The sequence below is a fragment of the Cryptomeria japonica genome, chromosome 4 (genome assembly GCF_030272615.1).
Source record: "Cryptomeria japonica chromosome 4, Sugi_1.0, whole genome shotgun sequence".
In the NCBI taxonomy this organism is placed as follows: domain Eukaryota; kingdom Viridiplantae; phylum Streptophyta; class Pinopsida; order Cupressales; family Cupressaceae; genus Cryptomeria; species Cryptomeria japonica.
The window spans coordinates 299,678,205-299,699,384 of record NC_081408.1 but is presented as its reverse complement, the minus strand read 5'-3'; positions in this window follow the sequence as shown (position 1 = coordinate 299,699,384).

The following is a 21,180-nucleotide window of genomic DNA, read 5'->3' as shown; positions in this document are numbered from 1 at the left end:
CATTTCATACATTCACATTTGCATTTGCATAACATATAAAACATAAAAAAACAAAAATATTGTATTTCATCATGTACATATTTGCATCCATATCATAAGCATCACATAGAAACATACATCACATAGGTACACATGCATATAGCTGCCACAAAGATGAATCATCTCATATATATATATATATATATCAAAAAATCATAAGTGTCATGATACAATGATGTCAAATACATATGGCTACAATCACCCGAAGGTGTCATCATACAAAATTGTACAAAACTGATACATAGGGAGCCCTCTAAGGCTATGATGAACTCCCTCCCTCGGAGGCGGCTGGCCTTGATGGAGTCTAAGCCCTGGAAGGACCTACCCTAGGATCATCTCTATTGTCCCCTCTATTTGGTGGTGGTGGAGGACCCATGACCCCACTGCTAGACGCTTGTCTCCCGTCTCTCGCTCCAGTGGTCGTCGTAGTCTGTGATGGTCTCCGGAAGCTCCTTGCTCGCTGATCTGGTGGCACCACTCCATAGTATAGGTCTCTCTAGTAGCTCATCCTCCTCCTCTCTCCCCTCACCTTGTCCCTATGGCTACTCTTGTGGCTGCACATGTCCAACCCTCATCTCCAGTACTGGATCCTGAAACACTCGTCTCAGTGCATCCCTGTCTCCCTCTCGATCGTAAGGAACTAATTCCCTATCGATCAATATCCTTAGTATCCTATACACATCCTCCAAGGTGACTATCATCTCACCCATTGACAAATGAAATGTACAAGTCTCTGAGTGCCATCTCTTAGCTAATGCAGTCAGCAATTCCATGTTCGCTCGAAACTCAGGCACATGCAAAATATGTCGCAAGCCTATACCTTGAACTGATTCTCTCCCCTCGAATGTCAGCTCTACTCGCAAACTCAGAGTCGAAGAGAATCTCTCCCATGACTCTAGCATAGGTAGGTCCTCCTACAGTCAAGCAAATCAACTGTGTCAATCCTAGTGGTACTCCCTGTTCATCACAAAGTGCTACTTTCTATCCTAGTGGCATTCCCTGTTCATCACAAAGTGTTTCTTTTTTTAGTACTCCCTGTTCATCACAAAGTACTACTTTTTTTTATCCTAGTAGCATTCCCTGTTCATCAAAGTGTTGCTTTGATCTTATCTTTAGGGCACCTACTTGAGTGTATCCTCTTGAGTAGCTTATCCAATGGACAATGTATGTTCTATCACAGAATTATCAATTTCAGCCTAATCTAATTGGCAACGTATGTTCTATCACAAAATTGTCAATTTCTTTGGTACTCCCTGTTCATCACAAAGTGCCTTGATTTATCTTATCCTAGGGTCTCTGCTTGAGTGTATCCTCTTGAGTAGTTTCATGATTGGCAACATATGTTCTATCACAGAATTGTCAATCCTATCCCTATCTGCTATTCTAGTCTTCCCTAGAGGACCTGCTTGAGTGTATCCTCTCAACAACTTATCCAATCGACAATGTATGTTTATCACAGAATTGCCGATTCGACCTTGAAGACATAAACACACATTCATGACACAAACACGCCTATCCTTCCCAGATGTGCCTGGCACCAATGCAAATGCGCCTTAATGTTTTTCCTCCTGCTTGACATTTTTTTAGACATACCTAATGCGCATTTATTACCCTACCTAGCATGCATTTATGACAACAATCAATGTGGCAAAGTACAAGGAGGTTTTGCGGTACTCACTGGCTCTCCTGCATCTGCTGGCCTTTGAAATCAATGAATGCGATTGAATCTATGCACCAATGCCATCGCTGCCAACTGCTCTTTTCTCTCTTAGCACTTTGATCTCTTAGGTGTGTGGATGACAATGAGGATGTTTTCCCTTGTAGTCTATCTTATAGACTACCCTAGCCCTAGTCTCCCGAGTCAGTCTTCTTTATCTCGTGACTCTATCACTCTATCCTATCTGGTCAATCCATTCTCCCCTTTCTTTCTTATCAAGAGATTGTTTACGATCTTTTCAGACATTTTCATCCAATCTCTCAAGGGGGCATACCATTCCCATCTTGGGGCAACTTTGTATCAGTTTATCCTATCTTATTTGAAACAACATGACAAGCTGCATTGTCTCAAAGAGGGGCAAAATGTAGACACCTAAAATTGTCCTGTCTACTTAAATAAATATTTTATTTATTTAATTATTTTAAGCCTAATTATTCTATTAATTGAATAAATCTTTATTTATTTAATTAATTCATTTATCCTCTTTTAGCTTTATTTCTCATTTCAATAAATACATTTATTTATTTAAATTATCCTTTTTCCTAAATTAAATATCTTATTTATTTAATTGATCCCACTTCTTCTATTAATTAAATAAATCTTTATTTATTTAATTAATTCATTAGCCTTTTCTACCAATGACACATGCCATTCATCTCTTAATTCATACACTACGTACCCTCTCATTATTTTCTTATTTCCTCTACCTACCCGCTAATCTTAGCCGACTATTAATCTTTTACACCTCTCAATCTTATCCCTCCATTTCTTGTAGTGTCTTCTATATAAGGAGATGCTTCTTTCATTATCAACCCTAATCAATCTATTCTAATCATTCTATTCAATCTCCTAATAAGCTATTCAACCCCAACTACTCTACACTTTCAAACTTTCATATGCGATCAAGCCTACTTGCAACCACATTTCCGTTCTTTGTTGAGCTCTTGTGCACACATAAAATCTGAGAGCAAATATATCAAGCAAGATAAATGGAAATAGGAAGAATGGAGATCCAAACCCTATTGGACACGTGATGGTATAATCTTTATGATTTTATTTGATTTGCATTGTCTTAGGTAATCTTCATATGTTATGGTGGATCTTTGTTGTTGTTAGGCTAGGGTTTTGTGGTTGAATTCATTTAGTCTTTCAATATTGTTCCATTATCCATTTTCACCATAAATAGGGGGTATCATGAAGTGCGGAAGATATATTTTGAGGTGGAGGTGATTGGGGTGGATGGAGGACTTGAGGAGATTTGGCCACTTTGCTTTGAGGTGAGGATTTTGTCTCCTTTGCTAGAATGTCTTGGATAAGATTATGGATGATGGATTTGGAGGACGTGAACAGTATGGATTTTGGAGGATTATGATTAGATGGAGGGTTGGGATTGGATGGAGGATTAGGATAATGGATTGGGGAATCATGATCATTGGAAGAAGCAAAGGAAATAATGAAATAATGATCGAGATAGAGTAAATCCCCAAGCCCATAACTTGCCCAACACCAAATCATGATCATTGGAAGAAGAAAAGGAAATAATGAAAAAACCCTTAGCACAAGAGAAAAGATCATTGTCACCAACAATCAAAGGCTTCCAAGAATCACTCATCCAATGATGTAGATCAAGGATGGAAGGCCAAAACCTAGCTAATTTGTACACCAACCCATAGAGTTGGTAAAAAGCAACATTTTCTACCACATCTTAGCCACTAACCACAATAGGGGAGGTCTTGACAAAAGGAAGATGATGAAATTTATCCTTGGGAGGATGAGTAATAATAAATCTAGCCACATGAGCAAAGCTCTTTGCACCAACATTAGAAAATTATTTATTTTTTATGGTGTTATTAGTGCACTTGTTTAATATTTATTTTTGGGTGATGATTGAATGGATTTTACACAAAGGGTTTAACCTATAAATATATCGTTAGGTTATGTGTTTTTTTTAGGTTTTAATGGAAAAATGTTATTGTTTTGAATGGGTTTTGTTTGTGTAGCGTCCTAAAATTGCGACACTTGCAAAAACTGCATATTTCTGCACCTTGGCTTGATCCTTCCTTGCACCCTGCTGTCCCGGGAGGTGGGACCATGGTGCCCAGCGCCCTGGTCCCTGGCCCTATTTTGGGCCCGGTCTCTTGTTGGGCATCGGGTCTTTAAGTTTGCAATTCGAAAAATGATGCTTCTAGGTCGGCCTAAGGTCGGAAAAATCAGTCTCTCAACCCTAATTGACAAGTATATAAATTACTTTTCCTCTCCTAGAAAGGGAGGAAGAAAATAAGCAAGAGCAAGACGTGGAAGCGATATTCAAACATTTAAACATTCAAACATTCAAGCATTCAAGCATTCCTTCAAGCAATTGAGTATTCTAAGTCTCCATTCAAGGCTAGGTGTTGCATTCAAAGACAAGGATTCAACCATTGAAGAGGAGATCACTTACAACATATAACGTACAACATTCATTACACCTTCGCATGTAAGAATACAAACATTCTTACAACAAGGTATCGGTACTTGTTTAGATTACAAACATTTACATTTACAACATTCTCATTTCTTGGTTAATTCCAAAACCGGGGTTTGACCTAAAGGCAAACCCCTAATCCCTAACCCCCCAATCGTCCTCTCTTTGTTGTGTGTAGGTTGCAGGTACGCGGCTGTAATTGAAGATCTGGAATCCTTGTGCAGAGACGAACAGATCCCCCTTCGTTTCGCGGATTTTTCGGAGGACCGTGTGCACTCCGGGTGCCATCGTCCCGTCAACTTTCACTCAAATTTGTAGGACAACATCGTCTTGACATTTTACTACTAATTTCAGATCCGCAGCTTCATCCCGTATCCCTATCTTTGTTTATAAGCGAATCTTTCTTACTTTACATGCATTCCTAGTTCAATCCTTCTATCTACATTCTTTACAAAAGAGGGTATCCTTGATGTCTTAACCCTTGAAACTCATTTAGAATCTAGTCTTGCATTGTGTGGGATTGGATCTTGTGAGTTTCAACCCCTCTTTTGAATGTAAAGTCTCTCCTAAGTGAAAACCGTCAACCCTAGTGACCTCCTTTCTCTCTCCTTGGAGTGGAGGGAACACCTAGGGTTCGATTTTCCACTTTACAGTTTGAATGTTGCATCAAACTCCTAAGGTGTGTATAGTGTGTTTTACCATGCATCATAGTTGAATGACATTCATTCATGTGTATGACAATTGCATGAATTTTATATGAAGGGTTTAATGATATTTGTCATTGAGTTAACTAGATGGGTAACGTTTGAAGGTTCAAGTGATATATATGCCATTGAGTTCAATGGTTATGGTGTGGCTTGGGAGCTTGTTCATGCATCATGGTTGATGTCAAATTTAGTGCACAAGAGTATTAATCACTCCATAATCATTAGTTACATATTAGCTATGCACCATGACTAGTATGTTTATCAATGTATCACGTGGTTAGTGATATTCACTATTGTGAAATGTGAGATTATATGAAATTTGTGTTTAGGATATGATAACACATAATTAAGTTGTATATATCTTGTTTAAAATTTATAACGTTGTATGAGTTTTGTCTCAAGGTTGGGAAAAACTCCTTTGACTTGCCTAGTGTACTTGTTTATGGATCATGGTTGAGCCACATTAAATCTTTTATATGGGGATTACATGTGAAAGGTTTAATGATTAATCAAGTCTTATTGGTTTTGTATGAAAATTATATAAATAATCTACATCTAACTTTTATAGTATCTTGAGTTCTTGTGCATTAGGTTGAATGGCATATATGACATAGCCTCCCATAGCTATTCTAGATTTTATGCTAAAGTTTCTTAATGACTAGTGATCATAAAACTCCTATGGTGTGCTTATTCATGGATGATAATGATATGACTTTTTGAGTGAAGTTTCTAATGGCATATATGCATTAACATTGAGTGATATTGAATCTTATGTTCTAATAGAATATGGAATATATGTGTTTTTGATTAAGAACACAGTAAAATAAGGGCTCTCACCCTTAATACAATAACTTGTATGTAACAAAGAGAGACAACAAAATGAGGGTGCAAACCCCAAACAAACTAGGGTCAAACAGGCCAACAGAAAAACCTATCAAACCTACAACCCCAAAAATGGCTCAAGGATGGGGAAAAGCACCCAAGCCTTAACAAAGAGGGGATTGGGAGAGGGGGGGAGACTTCCCTTTCTACCTGCGATAAACCACAACATTTCTGTCAGCAATAGCAGTAGGCTATTGTAGTAGAATAATATCAGGAGTAGATTAGAGATATAGAACAAGAGAAACAAGAGTGAGAGCCTCAAGGATTGAGGAGGCCACAACAATAGTAGTGAGAGGGTCAATAGAAGCTTCAATAACAATAAGAGGCACAAATTCATCCCAAGAGGAGACATCCTCCTCCTGAGAGGAGCCAACAAAATTATAATCAGAAGTATTGACAGTCAAATGATTAGTGGGAACATCCTTCCACCAAGTAGCAACACCTTTGTGATGTGGAAGAGAACAATACAAAGTTAAATGACCTGCTAAGAAGCATTTCTGACAACAAAAGGGGAGGCCCTCATAATCCAATAGTTGAGTTCATGTCCAATCCCAAACCATAAGAACCACATCCCCAGGGAGAGGTGAAGATATGTCGATTAAAATGTGGGAAAAGGTAGAGTGCCCCATGGAAGACATGGCTTCATCAACCTTCAAGAAAATGACATATGGAGTTATCAATGGCCTTGTAACAAGAATGCTCCCAGAAATGAAGGGGAATATAAGGAAGGTGAACCTATACTAGATGTACATTAAGTGGTTCAATAAGAGGATTAAAAGAAGTTGTCCAGGGCTTGACAGAGAGATACCAAACTCCCCAAGCACACAACTTTCCCAACACCAAGTCAGGGTCATAAGAAGAAGCAAAGGAAGCAATGAAAACCTTTAGCACAAGGAAAAAACTCAATGCTATGAGAAACCAAAGGCTTCTAGGAGTCACTCACCCAATGATGGAGGTCCAAAAGAGAAGGTTAAAACCCAACAAATTTGCACACCAACACACAACGTTGGTAGAAACCAATGTTATCCATAACATCCTATCCATAAACCACTACAAGGGAGGAATTAGCACAAGTAAGAGGACAAATCCCCTTAGGACGATGAGCAACAGATCTGGCCACATGAGAAAAGCTTTCCACTAGCAAAAGGAGGTTTGGGAGGGTCCATGGCACTAGAAGCCATAACATCCACATCCCCTGAGTCATCACTAACAATAGAAGCAAAATGACCCCTAACACCAACATCCATGGCAACACCAACACTTGTGACACCCGCCCTTAGCAAAAGGAGCCAACATGGCAGACCCAATAGCAGACACATCTCTATTAGAAGTGGCAACGACAAGAGGAGCTTTCAAATTTTTTCAGGCGGGAGAGCCATTAGGGGTAGCGGAGCAAGCCATCCTATGAATGATAATGTTATTTATGGCAGGTGTTGTGCATTATATTGAATGACATATATGACATAAAATCCTATAATCATTAAACTTGCATCATGAGTAGCAATCATAAAATTCTTATGGTGAACTTATTGTGCTTATTCATCAATGATAATGATATGAATTTTTGAGTGAAGGTTTTAAAGACATATATGCATTTTATTTGAAAGTTTCTTGTAAATGCATCATGGTTGTGTGACATTGATGTTTCTACACGATTGCATGGTTATTGCATGCAGTATCTACAAATATATTATTGAGATGTATGATGGGCTTGGTTTGAAGGTACTAATGACATATATTCCACTGAGTTGTATAGGTTTTATTTGAAGTTTGTAGCAAACTTATATAACATGCTTCATGTGGGTTAAGGTTGAATGATATAAATAACATAACATCCTACTAGTGTTATTTCATTTTTGTGAAGTGCGCATCAAATTCTTATGGTGTGCCTAAAGTTTTTATTCATCAATTATGGTTAGTGATATTCATTGTGGTGCATCACAATGATACAAATTTTGTGTAAAGGGTCAAAAGACATGTTATTGAGTTTACTACTAACTTTCTTTTGGGTTATATTGTGTTAAAGATTTTTGCATCAACCATTCGGATCACACTTTGTAATCATCATGATGATAATAGTGAGAATAAGGAGATAAAATGAGTGACATACCCACATAATTGCATAGCTTGTAGATTCAAACAGAAAAATATGCATACTAAATATGAAAGAGAATAATCTGTAGACCTTATCACTAAAACACCAAATCAATCTTAGATGTGATTCGCCAAAAATGTCCACAAATGAGTAACCATAGTCAAGTAATCAACCAAGCATCTAGGAGGTAAGAAACAACCTCCTAACATGAAAACAAATCACCACCAAGAACACCACAAACTTGATCATAAACATGATAATGTCATGTCATTGCAAAAGTGTACTTGCATAGCCACAACACCATAATCATCACCAACGTGTTGTACCTACACTCTATTATTAGCCATAAAAGAGTCCAAGTCTCAAATCCATGTCCAACCATGGCCTCAAATGTCATGTCCCCTTTTCCAAAAATAGAAACTTCCTAAAAATAGTAAGTCCTCACTATCCAAAAATGGTAATTCAAGGTTATAGGACAGTTTGAAGGAAAATAATTATTAATTTAATATATTATTTGTTTTGATGCAAAACAAATTTATCAAACAAATAAATATTAAATTAATGTCCTATTTGGTGGCTTTGATTTTTGGAAATTCATTGGAATCTTTTGCTAAGTTTGAATTTGTTTCCTTCTCAAAAGATATTTAATTCAAATATCTTTCCCCCTTTTGGCATGAGGATATGGGAAACTTCACTTGGCTGGTTTGTTGGCTTTTAGTGTTAATTGATAGTTTTGGTAAAGTTGGCAACTCAAGGGAAGTTTGAAGACACTTGACAAAGGAAAGTTCCTTTTTCTTGGAATTTGTATTTTGTCACACATTTTGGTTTAAATTTATATATATTGAGAAATTGCGCTTTTGGAAATTATTCATGTAGATTTTATCAAAGCTTTTTTAAAATTTTTTTCAGTCATTGATAAACCAGTGGAGATGGAGACCGTAGAATGGGAGTTTGAAATTTTCCAGGTGATCTAAGGAAGAGAGTCAAAGGATTTCCAAGTGATCTAAGATAGGAGTCAAGGATTCCTATAGTATAATCTCATTCAGAGATTATCATTGTGCCAAATAGTTTAGATTTCTTTAGATTTGTAGTTTGTTTGTAATAAGTACTTGGGGTTTGAATAAAACATTTATTGCAGATTTTAATAACAAACTAGAGGTTGTATTTTGCTGCTATTTAATTATTGGATCAATCATTATATCATAAGAGACCCATTTTGTAAGTTTGTGAAGTTTCTGTGTAATTTTGTGAGCTTGCAATACACTTTAGACTTCTCATTTGCTTATTGTTTAAGGTTAGTTTATAGTAGAAGTTCCTTGTTGTTTATAACAAATTATGACAATAAATACGATGTATTCCATGTCACAAATCAATAATATTTTATGAAACAATATTTCTATGAAGTTTGATGCAAAATTAAGGTGTTACAATGTTTATTCGTAGAAGCCAATTTGCTTGTTTCAATTGATTTGCAAAGTTTTAATTATAAAAGTTTAAAATAATTTCAGATCTGAAATTTTATTTTGAAAGGGACATTACATCAAACCAAAGACAACTCAAGTGTATTTGTCACCATCAAAGTCCAATCCTGAAAAGAAAATGTAAACCTATACTAGTAAGCACCAAATTTGCAATATTATAAATATCACATAAAAATATGCTCTCTCTCAAGGTTGTGCCTTTTGACTCATTCAGATGCTCACACAATCACATCCCAAATTTCAAGCACCTACATGTATTCAAATAAGCATACAACTCTCCATACTCATCAAATTGAGAAAATAATAACACCACTGTGTAGTATGCTCGAAATGCTCTCCAATGCCTATTTGAAATCAAGAATCCAATTTCATATGTAAAAGTTATGTCCAAAACTATGCAAATAAGAACATCTAAATTTTAGGCTCCAAAAACTAGTTAAAATGGTTAGAACCAACTTTCTAATGAGTTTAAAAAGTCAAAAAATGGACTCTCGGGTGTAAGTTATGCCTAGCTAAATAAAAAAGCCCAATTTTTCTATAAGGGTAATATATGGGTGACCCTTGTGTAGAGCCACCGACAAAGCCCTGGGTGGCAACATCACTACCTGAGTGACACAACAAACCTTCTAGATGTGACAACCTTTTGGAAAGTAATTTAATTTTTTTTTATTTTAAAATTTCAATGTTTTAAAAATTTGATGGTAAAAAAATTAATAAGTGATTGTGTTATTAAATGTTTTACTTTGGTGATGATCAAATTCAATAAAGGAAACTTCAATAGTTTTAAAAATTAAATTGGGCAGTTAAATATTTTTTAGTGCGTAGACCACCATCTAGGAGGATTGATAGTCTTGCCATAGGAGGATTGATAGTCTTGCCATGGCAGGATTGTCGAGTCGATAGTCCTGCCACGTGAGGATTGTTGGCCCCTATATGCAAGTCGTGGGGCGTGGGGTATGTCCCCCTACAATACAATATTATTTTTTTTGTTGATTTTTTTGAAAACTATTGTTTTTAGTTTTCCCTAACTTTGTTTTATTTTGTTTAACAATAATTATAGGGATAATTTTTTTTAAGCTATGGTTTAAATTTTTTAAATTTTCTCAGACTTATAAATTTGGTGATCATATGACTTTTTTTTTGCATATATTTCAACTTCTTCAAAGGAAGTCAAATTTTATGTCAAAGTTTGTCTAGGGCCTCTTGGATCCAACGATGATATCTATGTTTGTCCAAGGATTTATTTTTGAAAACTCCCCCCAAAACCCTCATTTGAATGCATATCTAAGAAACTCATTTGACACAACATTTTTTAAACCTCAAATTTACAAATAACCCATCATAACAACAAACCAAACATTTTCAGATCTTTAATTAAGAACTTGCAATGTGTTCATACCTTGTAATGTCCCAAATCTTTCACACATAGCCATGGCTTCAACTTTGCACCTCATCCACTTAAGCTAGGGTTATAAATTCAAAATCCAATCATGAAAACTCTGAAAACACTTGCTAGGAAATAATGTATCATACCTAGTTTGATTTAATCCATTTCCTACATAACCCATGAGAGAAAAGCATGTATACAAGCTTACAAAATTAGCATTATGCATAGATCAAATAAATAAGCCATTATATGACACAATATATACCATGGGAAACCCCTCATGAGGAAAAAACCTAGCCTCGATACTCCATATTATTATTCAACAATAACAGAATAAAAAGCACTTACAGAGTTACATTGAATACTTCTGAAACATCAAGCCTCTTCAATGTATCCATCATGTGTCCAAGCATGAATCCACACATCTTATGCCATGCTTCACATATGAAATACTTAGAAATACTTAATAATGACATCCCACTCAATTGGCCAACCTAAACCTCTAACATGTGCTTGCTTATATAGAATAAAGTTCACACAAATACAACCAAGTGATAAAGTAAAATCATGTGACTCAAAACCACGAGTTCACAAAACCTTTGACCCCACATTCTTGGGTACCAATTTATCATTCTATTAATATTTCCCCAATATTCAATTAAATACATTTCTTTAATGTGAAACACACATTAAATATATTTTCCAATGTTATATATAAAACATAAGTGGCCCTAAGAATGTTAGCTCCTATTGATGCACATCCAGATCTAGGTCCCGTTAGATGCACTACACACATAATAGGAAAAATAATCATTACAAATATTATGCAAGGTGCACAACACCTTATCCCAATAGGAAGCTCCAAAAAAATGATCTTGAGAAGATGTTACTTTGAATGGTTGCCAGGATTGGACTTTGGGAAGGGGTGTAACATAGTACCTTAAGTAAGGTAATTCTAAGACTCTAAAAAAATTAACTCTACAAAATTTCAAGGTTGGACTTTAGTACAATCACCAATGGGATACCATAATTAGAAGACTTAAAAACTTTGACTTTGATAGGGAGTAAATTTATCCATTTTTGGAAGCTAGTTAGTCCTAGATGTTTCTTAAGAAATTTCCACTGCTAGGGTTTTGAGGATGCAAATGCAAGCATGCTAGGATAAGAAACCTTGAAAGTATAACAAATTGATGATGTCATCATGATGTTGTTAAGAAAAAATAGTTCCCAACTCACCGAAGGAAAAAAGAATAAGGGAATGCAATAAGCAACTCACAACAAAGAAACAAAAATGCAAATAAAAAGAAAATAAATAACCAAAAACCTAAAGAAATAAAAACACAAAAAAGTAAAAGGGATACACAAACAAATGAAACCAACAAAACTAAAAAAGTAAAAACCCTAACTAGCTAAATGAAGGGCATGACATGAGAAATGTGAACTTGATTAAATGTTCCCATGAACATACACATGCAAATACATGTACTACAACTTTCTAACTCATCTACTAGTAGATTATTTGATCAAGCTCAAAAGAACTCACAAAGAGGTTTTTAAATTTTTAGAGCATAGGAGCAAGAACCAAAAATAAAAGACATAAAAGAAAATGAAATAGGGACACAAGGGAAAAGGCACATGAGTGAATTGCCATGAATCGCGCTAGTGGAATTGATAAAGGTGACATCATAATATTGATATCTGATTTTGGAGATGGTCAAACATGCATTTATATATGAATACTTTCAAAATATTAATAAAAGGCACGTCAAGATTTTGGGGTAATTTAGAAATTATTCTCGAATGACCAATATTGAAAGTCTATCAAAAGGTAGCATAATAAAAAACCCAATGAACTAAATATAAATAAACAAAGGAACAATAAAGAAAGAGAACACAAAGGAGAACAATAGAAAGAGGGCCTCTACTTTTGCCTTAAGAAAACTGGGGTATGTTGTACTTAATTCGTAATACATCCTACTAATCCTAATCATGTTTTCTTTTTAAATCATTGTAACTATACTAGTATTCATCCTTTAAATCAACAAATATGCTCTCTTTTAGAATTACCAACATCATTTCTCCAAGGAGAAGGTCAAGCAAACATACTTGTATTCTTAGCTTTCCATGCAAGATCTTGCTTCCCTACTTACACTTGATGGTATGATGAAAGAATAAGTATCCGATAGAATACTGAGAGGGGGGGGGGGTGAATCAATATTATGAAAAACTGATAATCTCCCAAACTCATACTTAGTCAAACAAAGTAAACATATCTCAATCAAAATCAATATTCATAAGAATACTTGACATCAACCGGTTTAACTATTATGACAAATTTAAAAGTAAACAACTTCAATCTTGTAAACATCAACAATGCTTAATCATAACTCAACATATTCATCTCTCAATGCTTCTACTTAATATGCCTTATCATAAATTAACCAAATCAACTAATAAGATCACATCCACAAAAGAATTCACCACTTGACACAAATGTTTATACATGGAAAACCCAAATAGGTAAAAACCATAGTGATATGAGACTCACAAGGATAGCTATCTGAACTCTTTCGAAGTTCGCCCTGTTAGGAGCCAAGCCTGTTAAAGCTTTACTATAAGTCCCGTTAAGAACTAATTTTGATTAGGAATCACCTGATTAAGGGATTTACAAATATGCCTTGATTAAAAGAACAATACCCTATTAGGAGTAACCTCACTGGAGGATTTAAGAATCCAAGCTAATGGACCACCTTGTTAGAGGATTTAATGAGTAACCAAGCTTATTAGAGCTTACCCAGTTAAGGGATTTTACTTCTACTGTAATTGTTAGAAAACAACGGGTTTTCTTGATCTGTCTAAGTAGCACTACATTGCTTGATCAGATCCTTATAAGCTTCAATCTGCCTTCACTCAAAGTGTAGATCCATTCACCGGTTAGGCAACTACACACTCAACAGGATTTCTACCAATCTTGCCAACAACCTTTACAACAACTTCATCAACCTTAAATAGAAATCAATTAGGTTGGTAACACAACAAAAACCTAATTCTCATCATCGAGATTACAAACAAGTTGGTACAATCTTGACCGTTAGAAATCATGACAATCTCTTCACATTCTTCAAGAAAATTCCAACCACTCCATGAGCACTGCTCCATTGGACTTTGTAACTCATCACACATTGTGCATTAAATGCAATTCACTTTGCTCCTTTCCTAGACAATAACAAACGCACCAAAACAATTTAACATATCCTCATTCAATGATCACACGTGTCTTCATCATTACCACTCATTAGATAATAAACCATCAAACTTGATCAGTTAGGGTTTAACAACTAATAGGGTTTACCGGTTACAATACATAGATAGGTTTAACCCTTTACACCGGTTCATCGGTTTATCTCACAAACTTAACATACAAGTTTACAACATCTTCCACAAAGCTCTTCTTACCAGTTACTAGCTAGTATCAAAAACAACAATATCAACAATAACATAAATACCATTACCGGTTCAATTGACATCAATGACAACATATCATTAATGCAATCTCTATGCAAAATACCAACAAACTCAAAATACCAACAATCTCCCCCTTTGGCATTGATGGCAAATCAACGCCTTTGATTGTTGCTGAGATTGATGAATAGGAATCCTGGCTTACATTACCAAGTATTCACCTTGCTCTATCTGGTATTCACTTTCTTTGTCTGTCTTCAGCCTATCGCTGGTTCACCTAATCAGACACATAATTCTTCTCCTCAATCACATAATTCTTCCCCCCTTTGACAACAATGCCAAAGTGAAAGTAAAACATGTAATTCTGCTCTCACTATGATGTTGATGCTCCCCCTATGGAATACATCCACTTCTTCATCAATCCATGTAAAATTCTGCAAGTAATTTAGGAACTTATGCAATCAGCATCATGCTCAGCTAACTTCATGAAGAGGGATAACCCCCAATTGACTTCTAATATACTCAAAAGTGGTCTTAGGTAGAGGTTTGGTAAAGATATCTATAAGCTGCTCCTTGGTAGAGACATGATCCAAGATAACATCTTTACTTTGAACTTTTTCCCTCAAGAAGTGATATTTCAATTCAATGTGCTTAGTCCTTGTGTGCAAAACATGATTTTTAGAAATTTTTATTGCACTTGTATTATCACACAAAATCTTTATTGGTTATGAGATTTTCATCTTCAAACCTTCCAAAATTTGCCTCATCTACATAGCTTGTGTGCAATTCATATAAGCTGCTACATACTCAGCTTCAACAATAATTTGTGAAGTGCAACTCTGCTTTTTGCTACTCCAAGAGACTAGCCTTCCTCCTAGAAAGAATGCTCCACCAGTAGTACTCTTCTGGTCATCAATATTTCCAGCCCAATCAACATTTGTGTATGCTTTCAAATCAAAATTTCTACCATATGGATACCATAACCCATAGTCAATAATACCTTTTAGATATCTAAAAATTCTCTTAGTTTCCATCAGACGTGCCTCCTTTGGATTCTTCTGAAATCTAGCAACAATACCAACTACATGGGCAATATTCGGTCGATTGTGAACAACATAGTGTAATTTTCCAATCATTGACCTATATTCCTTTTCATCTATAGACTTAGATGCATCTTCCTCGGATAATTTAAAACTTGTAACCATTGAGGTTCCAATTGGTTTACAGTCAGTCATACCAAAAGTCTTCAAAACCTCTTTCACATACTTGGATTGAGTAATGAAAACACCATTCTTCATCTACTATATCTGTAAGCCTATGAATTTTTTTGTTTCCCCTACTAATGACATCTCCAATTCATTCTTCATTTCATCTACAAAATAATTACTCATTTCATCATTACCTCCAAATATAATTTCATCTACAAATACTTCACTGACCAGTATATCATCTCCTTCAGACTTGAGATAAATGTTGTTGTCATCACTGGTTCTAGTAAAGCCCATCTTCATCAAATGAGTATGAAGTCGTTCATACCATGCTCTGGGTGTCTACTTTAATCCATAAAAGGCTTTATGAAATTTGCATACCATGTCTTCCTTATCTGTCAATGCATAACCATCAAGATGCTCTATATAAACCTCTTCTTCCAGTATCCCATTCAATAATGCAAACTTAACATCTATCTGGTATACCTTAAAATTCTTATGAGCTGCAAATGCAAGTAGTATTCTGAAACCTTCCAGTCTTGTTACTGGTGCAAAATTTTCTCCATAGTCTTCTCCTTCTTCTTGTGCATATCCTTTGCATACTAATCTTGCCTTATTGCAAATTACAACACCATCTTCATTTAATTTTTTTATGAACACCCATTTAGTACCTATAACATTCTTGTTTACTGGTCAAGGTACTAGGGTCCAAGTGTTGTTCTTCTCAATTTGATCTAACTCCTCCTCCATAGCTTTCACCCAATGATCATCACCAAATGCCTCCTTAGCACTTCTAGGTTCAAAGGTGCAGATCATGCAAGAGTTCTCTCTTATTCTCCTTCTAGTTAGAACACCAACATCCTTATCCCCAATTATCTGTTCAGGATTGTGATTCAGTCTCATATACCTAGGAATAACATGATCATTCTCTTTAGGTTCAACTTCTTCATTATCATCTTCCTTTGAATTTATTTGTTTCGGTTGAACAAGTACATCAGGATTTGCTTTACCGATTTCTGATTTAACAGTTTCAGGTTCCAAAAGAAAAATGCAAGGATCTTCATCCTTCTTCTCAGAATTGGTTTCTTCTGAAATTTTAGGACACTCATCTACACGAACATCAACACTCTCAACAATTTTCTATGTCCACTTGTTGAAGCATTTATAGGCCTTACTCTTGGTGGAATAGCCAAGAAATATGCCTTCATCACTCTTAGCTTCAAACTTGCTTATGCAATCACCTCTTTTAATAAAATATTTACTTCCAAATATCTTAAAATAGCTAACATCAGGTGATCTCCCATACCAGTACTCATATGGGGTTTTGTCCTTACCTCTTTTCACCAGAACTCGGTTCATTGTGTACACAGCTATACTTACAGCTTCTTTCCAAAATGTTTTTGATACACCTCCTTGTATCAACATAGTTCTAGCCGCTTCAACCACTGACCGATTGTTCCTCTCTGCTATACCATTTTGTTGTGGTATCCTTGGTGTAGAAAGTTGTCGCTTGATACCATTATCATCACAATATTTAGTGAACTCTGTAGAAGTGAATTCACCGCCTTGATCTATTCTTAGACATTTTATCTTTTTGCCACTCTCTTTCTCAGCTAAGGCATTGAATGCCTTGAATTTACCAAAAGATTTATTCTTATCCTTCAAGAATGTGACTCACATCATTCTTGAACAATCATCAGTGAAGATCATGAAGTATCTATCACCTTGAATGCTTCTTGTTCTTATTAGTCCACATAGATCTGTATGAACCAAATCTAACAAGTGCTCTATTGAGAAGGACTTTCTCTTAAAAGTTGAAGAAGTCATCTTTCCTAGTTGACATTCTTTACAAAGAGCATTAACCAGTTTGTCTAGCTGAGACAAACCACTTACTGTCTTAGACTTGCTTACTTTAACAATATTGTCAAAATTTATATGACAAAGTCTCCTATGCCAAAGCTAGCTATCATCTATTTTTGCAATCAAACAGTTGCTAAATTTAGGATTGAGATTAAATAGATTACCTCTGGTCTGTTTCTCGGTTGCAATTAATTCACCTTTGTTGTCAAAGATTTTGTACATTCCATTTTTGAACTCTAGTGGGTATCCTCTGTCATTAAGTTATGTCACACTTAACAGATTGTGCTTTAAGCCTTCAACCCAATAGACATCACCAACACTGCTCTTCCCATTAAGAGAAATAACTCCCTTACCTTTAACCATACAGGGTGAGTCATTGCCAAATCTGACAACACCACCATCAAATTCTTTCAAGGAAAGAAATTTGCTCCAATCACCGGTCATGTAATGTGAACAACCACTATCAATGATCCAATCACCAGAGTTATCCATTCTGGATACTAGTGCCTTCTAATCTGATATTTCTTCCTTAATAGCTACAAACACAATATCTTCACTAGCAACATCATTAGATTCTTCATCAGTAATACCACTGTCAATAGCTACAAGACAATCTCTCTTGCCTTTACCCTTATATTTCTTAAATTTGTCTCTCTTGTATTCATTTTCACCATTAGGGCAATTTGTTTCTATATGACCGATCTTATTGCATGCAAAACATTTTAAAGGTAGCTTACCTCTATATTTACCATTGTTTCTAGGCATTCATTTTGCCAACAATGCTTCAAGTTCCACTAAGCTATCTTCATCTTCAACATCTCTGCTTGATCTAGATTCATAGTTATGGCTGGTATCTCTACTTCTTCTCACAGATGGGTTAGAGACAGAATCTCTAAATGCAGATTCTGATTTATGTACACTACCATCATAGCCATTTAGTTCAAAAGGAGTAAGTTTGCCAATAATAGAGTCAAGAGTTACCTTTGTCTTGTCAATGGATTTCAGCTCCTGAATAGCTGTAACTTAGATAGTATTGACCGGTAGCAGGGTTCTCAGTACCTTACTGATTACTGTGGCATCTTTTACTTTCCCTCCTACACTCTTTATCTCACCAACTATCTCTTTAATCCTTTGACCGTACTGCTGGATATTTTCACCTTCAGACATTCTCATGTCGTCAAAATTTCCTCTTAAACTCTCCTCTTTGGAAATCTTAACATGTTCATCACCGCTATAAATCTCTTTTAATTTCTTCCATACTTCATATGCAGTTTTAAGACCATGAACATCTACATATTCAACATCAGACATGGAACTGATAATAGCTTCTAATGCCTGGTGATTTTCTTGTTGTTCTTTCTTCTGATCATCAGTCAGGGGTTCAGTAGGTGTAGTATACTTTTTTTTTATATGATCCCAATACTGACTACCAAGACTCTTAATGTAAATCTTCATTTTGTCACTCCATATTCTATAGTTATCTTTGTTGAACTTCATACCTTCTTTCTTCATCATGATCTACAAGATCTTTTCCTCAAGCTGTTAGACTTTTAGATTAAGAGGACCTGAGTTGCTCTGATACCAATTGATGGTATGATGAAAGAATAAGTATCTGGTAGAATACTGAGAGGGGGGGGGGGGGGGGTGAATCAGTATTATGAAAAACTGATACAAAGTTCCCAAACTCAAACTTAGTCAAAAAAAGTAAACATATCTAAGTCAAAATCAATATTCATAAGAATACTTGACATCAACCGGTTTAACTATTATGACAACTTTAACAGTAAACAACTTCAATTTTGTAAACATCAACAATTATTAATCATAACTCAACATATTCATTTCTCAATGCTTCTACTTAACATGCCTTATCAGAAATTAACCAAATCAACCAATAAGATCACATCCACAAAAGCATTCACCACTTGACACAAATGTTTATACGTGGAAAATCCAAATAGGTAAAAACCACGGTGCGATGAGACTCATAAGGATAGCTATCTGAACTCTTTCGAAGTTCGCCCTGTTAGGAGCCAAGCTTGTTAAAGCTTTACAATAATTCCTGTTAAGAACTAATTCCGGTTAGGAATCACTCGGTTAAGGGATTTACAAATATGCCTTGATTAAAAGCACAATACCATGTTAGGAGTAACCTCACTGGAGGATTTAAGAATCCAAGCTTCACCTTGTTAGAGGACTTAATGAGTAACCAAGCTTGTTAGAGCTTACTCAGTTAAGGGATTTTACTTCTGCTATAATTGTTAGAAAAAAAAGATTTTCTTGATCTATTTGAGTAGCACTACATTTGTTTGATTAGATCCTTCTAAGCTTCAATCTGCCTTCACTCAAAGTGTAGATCTATTCACTAGTTAGGCAACTACACACTCAATAGGTTTTCTACCAATCTTGCCAACAACCTTTACAACAACTTCATCGACCTTAAATAGAATTCAATTAGGTTGGTAACACAACAAAAACCTAATTCTCATCATTGAGATTACAAACAAGTCGGTACAATCTTGATCGTTAGAAATCATGACAATCTCTTCACATTCTTCAAGAAAATTCCAACAGCTCCATGATCACCGCTCCATTGGACTTTGTAACTCATCACATGCTATGCATTAAATGCAATCCACTTTGCTCCTTTCCTAGACAATAACAAACACGCCAAAACAATTTAAACATATCCTCATTCAATGATCACACGTGTCTTCATCATTACCGCTCATAAAATAATAAACCATCAAACTTGATCGGTTAGGGTTTAACAACTGATAGGGTTTACCAGTTACAATACATAGAAAGGTTTAACCCTTTACATGGGTTCACCGGTTTATCTCACAAACTTAACATACAAGTTTACAACATCTTCCACAAAGCTCTTCTTACCGGTTACTAGCCAATATCAAAAACAACAATATCAACAATAACATAAATACCATTATCGGTTCAATTGACATCAATGACAACATATCATTAATGCAATCTCTATGCAAAATAGCAACAAACTCAAAATACCAACAACACTAACATATCTTAATGTTGTTATATACTCATTGACTACCTTTCCCCTCTCCGTATTTAATTCTTGAAAATTTATATTTGGTTGTGTTAAATTTAATAGAATTATCACTCCTTAATTGGTAAGAGAAAATATCCATTTCAATGATCAACACATTAACCAAGTGCTGATATGGTCAACATATTAAACACATTAAATGTTACAAACCTTCAAAGGTTCCTTGACCGGTTCCATTATGTTGGTTCTTAGATTTTATGTTCCCATATCTATAAATTTAAGTTATTCATAAGTGTCTAGAGTTTCCAAGTTAAGAAAAATAACTTACAACATATGATTAGGCACTTGGATAACAATACACTGATTGATGAGGATGAGTAATTCCCTCTTTTGATTAAATTTTTGTAGGCCAAGAAGGTATTACTTGATATACTTCCTTTAAGAAAACTAAAGATAAATTACATAAAAAAAGTCTGTAAATAAACCATACTTATTATATAAATACTCTAGTTCAATTGCTACTAAGAACCTATATGTTTGTTTTACAATATAAGGATCCATGCCTCTATTAAGCATATTCATAACAATGTGAAATGCACAAAGGTATTCTCCTACTAAATTTTAATCATATTCATTAGATAGAGTGAGAAAACCTATGGCAAACCATTGCAAGGGGGTTGTAGAGCTTTTGGCACTTGTAATGTCCCACCAAGGAACCCTAGAGGATATGAGAAAAATATAAAAAACAATAAATGGAATAATTTTTTTTGAAGTACTCAAGTGTGAACATACACATGTCAAACAAGTATTAAGCTCAAACCTCAAGATTAGGTCAACTAGTCGTCGATCGACTACA